The sequence below is a fragment of the Vespula vulgaris genome, chromosome 11 (genome assembly GCF_905475345.1).
Source record: "Vespula vulgaris chromosome 11, iyVesVulg1.1, whole genome shotgun sequence".
Classification (NCBI taxonomy): Eukaryota; Metazoa; Arthropoda; class Insecta; order Hymenoptera; family Vespidae; genus Vespula; species Vespula vulgaris.
The window spans coordinates 2,822,594-2,837,319 of NC_066596.1; the positions used below are offsets into that span (position 1 = coordinate 2,822,594).

The 14,726-nt window shown below is 28.6% G+C and overlaps 1 protein-coding gene across 4 annotated transcripts in view; it reads left to right on the forward strand.

Annotated features, from left to right (window-relative positions):
• The window catches only part of LOC127067776 (uncharacterized), a 152,343-nt gene that overhangs the window by 53,415 nt on the left and 84,202 nt on the right, over window positions 1–14,726 (forward strand). The window contains exons 1-2 of one of the 4 annotated variants that reach the window (XM_051003105.1): window positions 2,223–2,903; window positions 3,051–3,362. The exons of 2 other annotated variants lie outside the window; for them this stretch is intronic. The gene's annotated coding sequence lies outside the window, so the exon portion shown is untranslated. Of the gene's footprint in view, window positions 1–2,222; window positions 3,363–14,726 lie in introns of those variants that run through there. One more of the 4 variants, XM_051003107.1, reaches the window with a different exon arrangement.

A 14,726-nucleotide genomic window follows, 5' to 3' on the forward strand; every position in this document is an offset into this window, starting at 1 on the left:
CGTCGGTGGTCTACGTCACTTGCAAACTAAGGCTTCACAAAGCAAACAGAGTTGCGAACAAGTCTCTCCTTCCTTTTCTCTTTCTCTTTCTCTCTCCCTGTCTGTCTGTCTGGCTCTGTCTGTCTGTCTCTGTCTGTTTATCTGTCTGTCTATCTCTCTTTCTCATCTCTAACTATCGGTAATCAGTGGTATGTAACTTAACTCTGCTTTTAAAACCGACACTGATCGTCTCTTTCTCTCTCTCTCTCTCTCTTTCTCTCTCTCTCTCCTTCTGTGTGTGTGTATCTTTATCTATCTATTCGTTGTGTACTTACTTACTATTAGATCGAGTTAACGTAAGTTTCTACGAAATATCAAACATTTATGTTACCTCGGATTAAATGAAAATTTCAGCGGTGATTTAATGAGAAATTGATCTTTGTTTAATTTCTTGCGCATACAGTCTCTTTTTCTTTTCTTCTTCTTTTTTTTTAGTTAGAATTTTTTGAGATAGAATATTTTTTTCTATTTCGTTAGAAATTCTTTTTCTCTCTCTCTCTCTTTTTATTTATATACATATATGTATGTCGTGCTATGCATATCATATCATATTTAAATTTAATTTAGTAAAAAGAAGAATGATTAGAAATATTAATTGAAAGAGCATCGATTGTAAATTGTTAAATGCACAAATGTGTTTCCTAAAATACATATGTTCTTAATCGTTAATAAAAATTCATAAAAATTCATAAATGTTTATGCAAATTGTTTTGCATTATTTAAAAATGTAATAATTTTTTCTTTCCTCCTATTTTATTTATTTTATTTTCTTTTTCTTTTTCTAAATTAAATTTCATAAATACTCAAATACTACAAATAATTAATTTAAACAATGTGTGCGTCCATATGTGTATGCGTATGACTGTGTTTCCATATTTACATAATAACAGTTGCAAAAAAGAAAAATAGAGATTATTTCTTTTTTCCTAACGATAACATTTTTTGAATGATTGTTATTACGTATGATCAAAATTGAATAGATATGATAACATTGTTATTATTATTATAATTATTTCATCTCGAAGAGTGGACTCGGCAAAGCGTATAATTAAATCGATTATCTCGTACGAACGAATTCGAACGAATTCGTTTGGAAATATGAAAGATCGATACGTCCCAGGAATATATCAATCCTCGAGATTAACATGATCGTGTCTCGTATTATTATCCTATTGACAACTCACACGATGTTATCATACGAAATCCAATGACGATCACGTTATCATGTTGAAATTGTAGAGATTAGTAAAGATTTTATATAGGTTGATGGATGATCGAGAAATTATTTGAATAAATATTATACATTGTTTTATATTTATTATCGATGATCACATTTTGATCATATTTTTTTATATTCGAAAAGAAAAAAATTTTTTTTCTTTCTGCAACGAAAATTTTAAGGAATCGTATTAGATTAGATTCGTGATATTAAATTCGACACATGGTATATATATATATATTTACACACATACACATACAACAAACACATAAGGAAATTCTTTGGAATTAAATTGTCCTAAAAATAAACGGAAAAAAATTAGAAAAAAGAAAATAGACACAAAAACTATACATTTTCTTTTCGTCTGAATATTCAAAAATTTCGAGTAATCGATTAGAGTCATATACGCGATATTAACTTCAATACATACGTATGTATATATACATAAAATATTCTGAATAATTTTCTCTTCTCTCTCGTTTAAAAGGAAAAAAAAAAAACAGAAAAGTTTTCAGAAATAATAAAATCTCTTTGTTTCAAAATTTTGGATTAATCGAAGAAAAAAATCGTTTCTCGATATCAATTTTTAAAAATCATCAAAGAACCTGATAAAAATATTCCAAAAGAGTATATTCCTGTCAAAAAATAATCCAAAAGAAGATTATAAAAATTTTCAAAACCAATACATTCCATTATATAATTCAAAATTTCGTCAGAATCGCTAAAAAAATCGATTCTGTATATTCTTCAAAATAAAAAAAAACGCCGCCCTCGTCCTCAAGAAATCGTCGAAATTAAAAATTAATTTTTTTCTTATTAAATAACATCAAAAAAAAAAAGAAGAAAGAAAAAAGAAAAGAAAGAAAAGAAAGAAAAGGAAGAAAGAAAAGAAAGTAACATATCAAGAAAAGAACATCATTCTTCTTTTCTTTCTTTTCTTCTTTGAAAAACAATAAACCGATTGGATATCATTTAATGGGTAATTTCTTTAAGTCGATCGATGAAAAAAAATCGATTTTCGATATTGTCAAAAATCTTTCTCCTTTTCTTCTCGTCAAGTTCTTCGTCTTTGTCTTTAACCTTATCTTTGTCTTTGTCTTTGTCTTTGTCTTTCTCGTCCAGGTCAGCGTCGTTGCGTCTGGGACGCTTGCGTCGCGACGGCGTTGCTCCGGGCAACCGATGGGGATGAATCCTACGCGACGCCGGGCGTCGAGTTTCCTTGTAGCGGGTGGGGCTGTTGGTTGGTGGATGGATATTCGCTCAGTGCGCTCCGTGACGCCGTACTGACCACGCGCAAGTTCCATTTTCGCGATCCTTTCTCGAACGACGAGACACCTGCTGCCTCTATTTCCATCTCTCTCTCTCTCTTTCTCTCTCTATCTCTTTCTCTCTCTCTCTCTCTCTCTTTCTCTCTCTCTCTCTCTCTCTCTCTCTCTCTCTCTCCTCTTATCCTTTCTCACAACCACACACACACACACACACACACACACACACACACACACACACACACACACACACACACACATACACACACGGTATACATATAGACACACATGTCTAATCTCTCTTAACTCTTAGTTCGAATCGATCAGAAACTAATTACGTGAAGATCTATAGATCGATCGATCGATCTCTATTTTATTGTGTGAGTTTGTGTGAAATTTGTTGGATTTCTTTCTTTTTTTCTTTCTTTGTCGGTTTGGATATATATATTTTTTTTATCTGTATATGTATATATGTGTATGTGTATACGTACGTACATATATTTCTATTTTGGATCGTCGTATTGAAGAAAAGGATCTTCGTGTTTAATAAGTTCGCGTTTAGTTACGATAAATTCGAGGATTTTGGATTCGTTGTCGTCGTTGACAGACAGTGAATAGTTTCGCGTGTGAATACATTCTGTTGTGATCGAAAGTTATATTTCAAGATTGAGATTTCGAAGATAGAAGATATAAGTTTAATTTCTATACGACGGTTCCCGAATATCAGCGATTAAGAAGAAAAATTAGTTTGGTATGTGAAAGGGAAAGGAAAAAAAGAAAATTGAAGAAATTGAAGAATTTCATCTTGGGACTTCCGTATTATAAGAAGATAAGGAAAGGTAAAATAAAGATATAGGAAACAAAAAATAAAAGAAAAAGAAAAATTAAAGACAAATAAATAATGAGATTAGGAAAGGAGGATGGATGTATTAGATCGTTAGATCGTTGTGATATCGAGAAACGAAAGCTTTTTTGATTTTTGTCGAAAAAAATAAAAGAAAAGAAAGGAAACACCGAAGAGAATCGTAACTTCCGTCGTGACAATTTGCGTATACAAATTGATAAGAAACTGAGGGTGGAGGGGGGGAAGGTGGTCATTGAACTCTAACACTTAATACGGACGCGTCGAGTACAACGTAGGTGGTTAACGCGTTCTTAACTCGCGTTTTTAACTCTTCTTTTTTTTCGTTTTTTTTTTCTTTTTTCTTTTTGTTTTTAGAAAATCGTTGATAATTTTTCATATAACTCGTAAGCGTTCCCTTTAATTCGTCTCACTCGTGAAATTCATTAACGAATTCATTAAAATCATCGTGTTCGTTCAATTCGTTAATCAGTTTTATTCCATTCATCGAAATCCTCAATTATTTAATTCATTTTTATTTTCACAATGTGTATTTATTTATTATAATTGTTTCATTCATTGTATAAAATTCATCCATGAATTTGATCAATTCTTTTTTTTATTTAGATTCATTAAGTTGGTTAATGTATACTTTCTGGTAATTCGTTCAGTTCATTAATTAATAAATTTCGATGAATTTCATTTGCGTTCACATATTATTTACTGGGCTAATTCATGAAAATTATTCGGTTCTTCAACTGATGCATTTCAATAGATGTTAACTAAGATTGACATGTCTATTCATTCGTCTAATTCGCGAAATATCTCAATAAATTCATTAAATTCATTCATCGATGAATTTCAATGAGTTTCATATGTATCCAGATAGTATTAATTCGTTAAATTCATGAAATTCGTCAATTCGATGAATTCCTTTAATTCATACGTCGATAAATTCCAAACGAATATCATCAACATACACATGTCTATTCATTCATCTTATTCATGAAATTAAATAATTAATTAGTTAATTGTTGGATCGATCGAATAAAGGGATGAATTGAATACATTTTTTGGGCGTACTATTTCGGCTTTACGGTATTCATTCTTCTCGTTCATAAAATTTATTCATTCCGTTCATTCGATTCGTTTCGTTAAATTCATTCGATTCGATTCATTAAAATCATTCGATTCATTTCATTCATTAAAATTTAATTTACACAATTAATTCGTTCAGTTAATTCATACTACTAATGTATTCCAAAAATAAACTGTATTATACTATACCGCAATTAACGTATATTATGAATATAAAATCTATTTCTAAAAAATATCGATTTGGAGGGAAGAAATTAAAAAGAACTTAAAAAAATAAATAAATAAATAAATAATTTTAACTAATTTAAATTCCTTAAGGAATTCGTTAAGCTCATCGTGTTCATTCAATTCATTCATTCATTCATTCATTCATTCCTTGAATTTCTCGATTATTTTGTAAAATAATCTTTTAAAATAATTTCAATAAAAAAAAAGAAAATAATAATAATAATAATAATGGTACGAATAAATAACTCAACTGAGAGTAACGTAAAACTAATGGATTATAAATAGTTAAAGAGAAAGGAATTTATAAAGAAAGACGTACATACAATTCACTTTTAACGCGAGTGATACACCTATATATGTACCAGGACGAATTTCGTAGGATACATCGTGTATTTTTAAAGGAACTTCGTCGTTCGAGAGCTCGTCCCGAGAGAAAGCGGAATTGAAGAACGTGATTGCAATTTCCCGTCGACATCAACGTCGCGTCTACGTCGTCGTCGTCGTCGTCGTCGTCGTCGTTGTCGTCGTCGTCAACGACGACGACGATGTGGTGGTGGGAGGGGGCGAAGGTTATTCTCTATACAGTGAAATACCGAGTCGAATTACCGGTGGGTGGGAAGGAGGGAATCAGAAGAAAAAAAAACGAAAGGGAGAAGGAGAAGAAAGAAAGAAAGAAAGAAAGAAAGAAAAAAGGAAAATAGAAATTTCTTCGATGCTCCGAGGTATGGGTGTTGAAGGCGAAGAGATAAGCTTAAAGATAGTTCAACTTCGCGCGAATTTCTTTTAGATCGAAACCAGAACGCGTTCCCGATACGGATATTCGCTGAGGTAGACCGATTCGTTGCCAAGATGCAAAGCCAAAGTGCACGATGTAAACGCGGCAAATCGGGTGGAAGCTCTCTCCTCTTCCTTCGTGACTTCGAACGTGCTCGAATAGAAAGCCACGTAAGTCGAAAATCGTTCGATAATCAGCCGACATTCGAGTGTACCGATTCTTAATAATTCAACTGAGATAATTCGATTCTAATTTTCATAATAGGATTATTTTATTTTCATATTTTTTAATTTTTTTCATTCGTTCATTCATTCATTCATTCATTCATTCATTCAGATATTTATTTATTTCTTTATATTTTATTTGTATCATTTTTTGTCTGATACATTATTCTAATATTATATTGTTTCTATACATGATTTATTTCTATTTATTTTCTTATATCATTAATCCTAAACGGAGAGAATATAATACGACGATGATCATTATATACTTCATATACATTGAAATCACGTAGAATAAGTCGAATATCGTTTTCTAATGTTGACGCGTTTAAAAAAAATAAAAGGAGAATGTTATAAAAAAAATTTAATAACGCGAATCGAGAAAAGGAATAACCCTATTTAAAAAAGTCGTTTAAATCAATAGAAGAATCTGTTCCGTTGAAATCACGATGGACACTGTCGACAAGAGAAAGATATATATATATAGAGAGAGAGAGAGAAAGAGAGAGAAAGAGTGTGTGTGCGAGAGAAAGAGAGAGTAATAATCTCCCAGAGGGCTTATAAACTTTTTCCAAGTTTATAAGTTTTCGTTGTCGTCGTCGTCGTCATCGTCGTCGTCGTTGTCGTCGTCGTCGTCTTCGTCGTCGTATTCGCGTTCTCAGGATTCTCGAGGCATATTGCATCGTCCTTTTCTCGGATTTGCATCTTTTTCCACATCTTTTATCTTTTCTATCCGTAAATAAGAGGGAAGCTAACGACCATTTGAAATTCAGCGATAGTTCCAGAGATTCTTGACTTTATCTGAATGTATCTATCTCAATACAACTCTAGTACTGTTTGAATAAGACGGTCTTTCAAATTAAGATAATTTAATCGAAATGAAAGTAAAATAATAATTGTAATTATTATAATTATAAATAATAATAATAATTATTATAATTATTATTATTACTATTGCTTCAGTTTATAATATTATTGTTACTATTATTATTATTTTTACATTATATTGAATTCTATAAATGCATTATTTTATTTAATTATACTTTTAAATATCTAGGTATTCATTTATACTCTTTCTCCTTCTCTATCTTTCTCTTTTATCTCGTATACAATAAAGTAAATATTATTTCATAAAAATATATATTTTATCAGATTAAAATATAACATTATTTTATTACTTTATTTTGTTATAGAACATATTTTTATTTAGAACAAAATTTATTTCATTATTAGTAATTAACTGGATGAATAACTAAATAATTTAAATTTATATTTTTACCCAATATTACCTTTTCATTTTGTTATCGATACTGTATGTTCTTTAAAACACTTTGAATAGTTCTTGTACGGTTTTATGATGGATTACATCAACGTGAAAGGAGTTTGTCTATTTATCGACCCTGATAAAATCACGACAAAGATCTTCGAATCTCGACAGAAACTCGAAACGTCAAATACACGAATAGTTCCACTCATCCATCCTTGTCATCTCTCTCTCTCTCTTTCTCTCTCTCTTTCTCTATGTATCTATCTCTATTTGTCTCTTTCTCCCTCATCTATTCATTCATTCCTCATCAGTTCTGTTCTTGTCGCTTAATTCATTCACGAGTATCGACGTTAGGGATTTGAGGAGATTAGGTTCGTCGAAAGAGAATTGAGCATTCGATTAGAATTCATCGTAAGTCTCATCCGTGCATTTATTTATGTATGTGTTCGTTCACTTACAATAGATTATTTAATTCATTGCTTATTTTTCTCTCTTTTTGTAGAGTTCTTTTTATTTATATATTAACTTAGAATTTGATCGATTGATGTAATATAAATAAATGTTATCTAGTTTCTATTTTTCTATCGAATTTTTAATTCTATTTGATTGAATATTGTAAATAAATATTACACGATAAAAATATTATATTAACAAACAACTCTATAATTTAATAAAAAAGTAAAACAAGTAAATAATAATAATTGATAACTCAGTTATGAAATTTCAAGAAAAGAATTATAAATTATGATTAAATTATAATTATGATTAAATAAATCTAAGAACAAAGTAATAAAATAATGTAAAAATAACTAAATAATGTAATAATAATTGTTTTTAATTTATCTTCTAAAATCTCTCTATATATATACATACATATACATATATATATATTTATTTATAAACAAAACAAATATTTTATTCTATAACATTTTTGAATGCTATTTGATCGAAAGGAAATATTTACACTAGCTATTCAATCTTAAATAGGGCACACTGTATGTATACAAGCTTTGGCAAATCCTTTGTTTGAATAGAATACGGTGAAGAGGAGGGAGAAGGTTGGTTGGAAGGGTTAGAAAAGCGATCGTATCGAAGGTAGAGAAGAAGAAGTTTTGGCAAGCGAAGGTTAGTCCCTCTTTTGAAAGTTAATGTGTGGCAAGCGTGAATCTTTACTTGAATACATATACATATATATATTATATATACATATTAAATGTATCTATATATATGTGTGTGTGTATGTATGTATGTATGTATATAATCGGTTGGTCGAAAGTCGTTACATATCGTACGATAGTATGTATTTTGAGTTTGTTAAATCCTATGGGGGATTTCTCGAAAAGTTACTTTTGGAACTCGTTCGCTAATGTATGTTCAAATTTGGTAGGTACCTATTCTCTATAGAAAATTCTAAGCCCGAGTTAATGGTCAAATTATAAATATCTACATATGTATATCAACTAACATATTTTAAGTGAAAATATACATATTTAAATTATTTTCTTGATTTATTATTATTATTATTATTATTATTATTATTATTATTATTATTATTATTATTATTATTATTATTTTTCTTTTTTAAACCTTAATAAAATTTATATATTCTCACGTCGAATTTGTATATTCAAAATTTGAGTTCAATAATTATTCTGCAATTTTCTTTTTTTCTTTTCTATTTGTTTTATCAAAAATTAACTCGTCTCTTAAATTTTTACAAATATTCGAATCAATGTAAGTGGTAAGTGAATTGATTAATTAAAAAAAAAAGAAAAGAAAAAATGATGGAAAGAAAACCAAAAAATGAGAAAAGGAGAAAGAAAGATCGAAACATAAAACTAAAAGTTTGAATTTAGTTTTATGGAAATCACAGACTTACTTTGGAATTCTCAAACCCATAGATTTCAAAGGTATCGCAAGCTTCTATTATTGCTTGAAAGCTCGACGAATATCGAGAGAATCGCGTTTTTATTCATCCGTGAGCGTAGAAGATGATATACACCGATAAATGCAGAATTGCGAGAGACTTTGAACGCCTTTGTTCCAATTATTCTATACCTACAATAGGAAATACCTTTCTATACAAACACATATGTACATGTACATAAATACATATATATATATGTATATATATGTTATGTATATTTTCAAAATTTTGTTTCACTTAATTATTATTAATTCGTATCATCGTATTAACTCAATCGATATAAGTATCATATATAACAAGCAAATAAAAAAAATTAATAAAATTCATTATATATATATATATATATATATATATATATATATATATATAAATATATGTGTATATAAATACACATGTATATTTATTGGTATAATATTTATTAATCTTTACTAATCTATCATAATATCATGATAACAATTACGAAATTAAGAAAAAAAAATTTAATGAAACATATTACTTATTAATTATTTTTATTTTCATAAAAATATATATGGATGTTAATAAAGTTAATTTTATTAAACTATATAATGAAGATAAAAAGAAAATACATCTGAAAAAATTATTAAATTCTGAATTGATGTTATTAAAAGAAAAGAGAGAATAAATAAATAAATTAAGAATGTAAGTAACTTTGATATTCGAACTGTTATATATGATACAATATATTATCTTATCAATATACCTTTCTTTTGTTATCTAGCCACAATACACAATATAAATCATATTTCTTTAGCCTTTAATATAGTGGATCAGCTGTGAGGGATATAATTCTTTCCCTCTCTATCCCTCTCCATCTCTATCTCTCTCTAGAGAATACAATAGATATAATCCGTCCTTTTTTTCTCCACCCTCACACACATAAATATATAGGGTAATAGAGAAAGAGAGAGAAAGAAAGAGAAAGAAAGAGAATGTCGCACGATTCATGAAAGTTAATATTTCTTTTTTATTTAACAAAAGAAAAAGAATAATGAAAAAATAAATCTTTAATAAACTCCTCTGCTGACAATTAAAATTGTACATTTAATCAATCTTTCATTGTAAATACTCCCTAAAGTATTTAATTGTTAACTTGAATCATTTCTTATGATTTATTCTGACTAAATATATACAGTATACAGATATATATTATAGTTATATTATAATTTTATATATAGTCTTATTATATACATTATTTTATTACAATATCTTAATTCTAAATATACATATATGTATGTATATTTATTATAAGATTAATTTTCAATATATATAAAATATATGAAATATATAATAAGAATATATAAAAATATAGTTTTTCAAGTATTAATATAAATATATAATTCCAATGATCACGTAAAAGTTAGTTAAAGAATATATATATATATACATGTGTGTGTGTGTGTGTGTGTGTATTTATACAGTACCTATCTCTTCTTTCTCTTTATCTTTTGGTCAGTAACGAAGTTTCTATCGAGATAGAGTCGAGCATAAGTATCGACTAACACCGTTTCTTTCCTTCGAAGAAATTCAATTAGGTAGGAGATCAGCCAACGTGTAAAAGTTTCACGTCGATATTTTTCCATTCGAACGGGAACGACGACGAGGACGAGTACGAGGACGAGGACGAGGACGAGGACGAGGACGACTACGACGAGGAAAAAAAGAAAAAGAAAGAAAAAGAAAAAGAGATAGAAGAAAGAGAGAGAAAAAAGATTAAAAAAAGAAAAGAAGGAGAAAAATGAGGAGATGAAGAGAAAAGATTACGACCGATTTTCTGCCCGGAACTTTTTCCCATTTTCGAATTGATCCGCACGAAGACGATTAACGAAACTTTCTGAACGAGTAGACTTAATTACCGGCTATTTACAATATACCCGGTGTCTCATTACATTTCAATTATTTTTAGTTATTAGTTTGGACAATAAATAATAAATCGGAATTTTTCTCCTTTTTTATTTATTTTATTGATACTTTATATATAAATAAATTACAGTATTTTCTTCTTTTTATTGAAAATATTTAAAGTATCTAGTAATTAAATTAAATTATTATACATATGTACACGTACGAATGTAAAATAGAAAAAATATTTCCTCTGCTACTATTCTTTCCTGCTACTTAATTTGTTGAAAACTGTCGAAAATTTTTACTCGATTGAAAAATACACGAACATACGCATATACATTCGAATAAGAATTTATTTCGAAATAACTTCATCAAAAACATTCGAATATAATGTTGAATACACGTTTATTAGTCCATCTCTTTCTCGATATTTATTTTTTTCTTTTTTGTCTCTTTTCGTGGGTTTATATAAAATAATAAAAAATATATGGTAAGAGATCGTTTGAGTGTTCGCTTTAAAATCACGAGAAAAATTTTCCCCTTTTTTAATTTTCGTCCTGATGAGAGTTCGCTGCATGGTGAAATTTTATATATATATATATATATATATATATATATATATGTATATATATATGTATGCGTATATATATATATATATATATTTTCACGTTTTTTCTTAGATTTTATTTATTTATTTATTCATTCTTGTTTTTCTTTTTTACGGAATTTCTTGCCCCATGCCATCTACGACGTAAAGAGAAATCGTTTTAACGAGAAAATACGAATTCCAGTGCAGACGCAGTACAGTAGTACCTACTACGTTTAACGATGGTCATCCATTCCCCTCCCCATACCCTCTCCATAAAAATTCATCGAATTTAATCCTCGTTTTTCTCGCATCGACACGCGCGCGTGTAGACGTTCACGTTATTGTTCGTGTCAGAAAAATAGGGAAAAAATAGGGAGAAAAAATGAATAATACCGATGATTCGAAATAAGTCGTATGCTTAAAAAAAAAAAAAGAAAAGAAATCTCGATCTCTTTCTCTCTCTCGACTCTCTTTCTTATATAAATATATAAAAGGAACATAAGATTATTAATAACGATTACGAGATGATTAATTAAAAAAAGAAATAAATAAAATAAAATAAAATAAAGTAATCGTGAAGAAACACATACAAGACAGACGTGATATAATTTTAACGAGCTAATAAAATTATAAGTTAATCTTTAATTTCGTTAATTCGAAAAAAGATAGTATGATCTATTTTTGTCAAGTATTCGTTAATTATTAATATTAATACGCGAAACGTAACGATGGATAATCCGAGTATGCTAGTACTTTGTAGATATCATTAACCAAAAAAAGAAAGAGAAAGAGTAAGAGTAAGATTAAGAGTGAAAGAGAAAGAGAGAAAGAAAAAGAGAAGAGAGTGAGAAAGAGATAGAGAGCGTGGACAAGGAAAATACGTAAGTAATTATGTTGGTCGCTTTTAACATCGAAAGACGTCGTAGGACGTTATGTTCTTTTGCGCCATTAACTCGACGAAAAGTTACCTTACGGATGGCCTTCGAGCCGCAATAATTCGACGCTCTAACGAACCAGCACTAACGTTTAAAAAGCGCGTGCTCACTAAATTTTCTCGTCTCTTTTAGATTGTTCACGATAGAGAGAAAAAGTTGTTGGAGACAATAAATAAAAAAGGAAAAAAAGAAGAGAGAAAGAGAGAGGATAGCAACATTTATTGGATTTAAAACAAAAAAAAATAGGTTTCTGAAATAAATACTCATTTTTTAACTCATCCATTTTATAATTTATTTTTATAAATCAACAATTATATTTGTAATACATGTAATGTGTATATGTGTCTGTGTATTTATTCAAATATTATATTGCATATCTATTTATATAACATATTTGCATAGTATATATATATATATATATATATATATATATATATATATATAATATAATAGTATACATTATACTACTATACTATTATATTAATAGGTTCTTTTCATTGTCGTTTCTTTACATATAATATTTCATAAAATTAACACATAAAATATTATCTGGAAAATATTAACGAACGTTCGTACATAAATACAAATATATACGCTAAATACATAAATAACGAAATAAGACGAAGGAATAAATGATTCTCACGATAAGAAAGGATATAGAAAAACGAAACAAACAACAAAAACAATGTATGTATGATGTATGTATATACTGAAAGAGAAATAGAGAGACGTATAAATTATTCAAGGTTGTTTGACATTGATGAAACAAACAGTCAGAACTCGAAAGAGCCGACTTATCATAAAAACGAATGTTTTGATAATAAATACAGCTTTTACCTTGAAGAAACGCACATCAGTCATTTGCGAAACGTCTCACGGTTAAGACGCTCTACACGTTTACTCATATTTTTCGATTTTCTTTTCTAAAATTTTCAAGCCCTCGTATTCTTCTGCTTCTTTCTTGCACGTACGTATACATACATACATACATATATACATATACACGAGTACATATATATATATATATATATATATATATATATATATTAGAAAAATGTATATGTATATACACTTTGTTCTTGTTAAAAGAGAACCGTCTTTTACTCTTTGTTTTCTTAAAAAGTGAATGAGAACGAACCTAGCTATCAAAAATTTTAACTCTAGTAAGAATTTGACATGAAATAGCTTTCAAAAAATTTAGTTAAAAGTGTTTTTTTCTTTTAATTGTCTTCGTCCTCTTTTACTGGCTAAAATTGTTATAATCGATATAATAGTTATACTACGATATATTATTTGGAATATTAACCTTATGATATGTTACATATTATTTCGTTGAATGATTTGAACTAGATATTGATATCTATTTTAAATTTGAAAAAGATTATGTATATAATGTTTAGGTATATTTCAAGTTGGATTATTTTAATTCGTCGACATTCGATTTTCTAAGATATAAGATAAATATAATAATAGATATATACCGCCTTAATGTACGATTTATATTACTTTAATATACGTATATATTACATATTCTCGTCAAATTTCATAGCAAACAAAAGAAAGAAAGAAAATATAAACTAATACGTATTAAATATTGATTAAAATCTTAGTACATTATAAGTCGTTAAGAAGGACAAATTAAAGACAAAAATAAAGAAGAAAAAAGAAAAGAGAGAAGAACTAAATAAAATGACGAAGAAAATAAAAACGAGAGATTATGTGTTTATACATACATACATACACACACACACACACACATAATATATATAAAAAAAAATAGATTCGTCTAGTAGCAATCCAGCCGTGTCTCGAGAGCGTGAAAAAATAGAAGTAGAGGAAGAAGAAGTAGGAAGAAGAGAGAGAAACAGACAAAGAGAGAAAGGTAGAGAGAGAGAGAGAGAGAGAGAGAGAGAGAGAGAGAGACTTAAAGAGACGGGAACGTCGAAGAGCCACTCGTGCAACTTATCCACATGAAGCTTTAGTTTGCTCTTCCTTTAGGCAATGTAGAAGGTTGAATCCAGTGGTGGTATCTAAATTTACGATATACCATTATCGTACGTTACCTTCCGAGTTAGAAAGAGATAGAGAGAGAGAGAAAGAGGGTGGAAGGGAGAAAAAGGTAAAGGATTCGCGAGGTATGCTGTTACATCGAGCGTTATTAACGAGCCAATTGGTACGATATATTATTATCGATTATAAATTCGGATTGGAATAAATTAACTATCATTTCGTATTTCATATGGGTTAGTATCCTTGGCTGATTTATTGTCTTTTTCTTACATTTACTTTTTGCCTACTTTGGAATTTAATCTTTTCTTTCTGACTTTTAAATCATTCTTATCATTATTATATTTTCTTTTTTTTTCTTACTTTAGTTTAGAAAAAAAAAAGAAAAAGAAAGAGGCGAATTATTTTACAGGAAGAAGTATTTTTCTCATTAAATGCATCGTAACGAT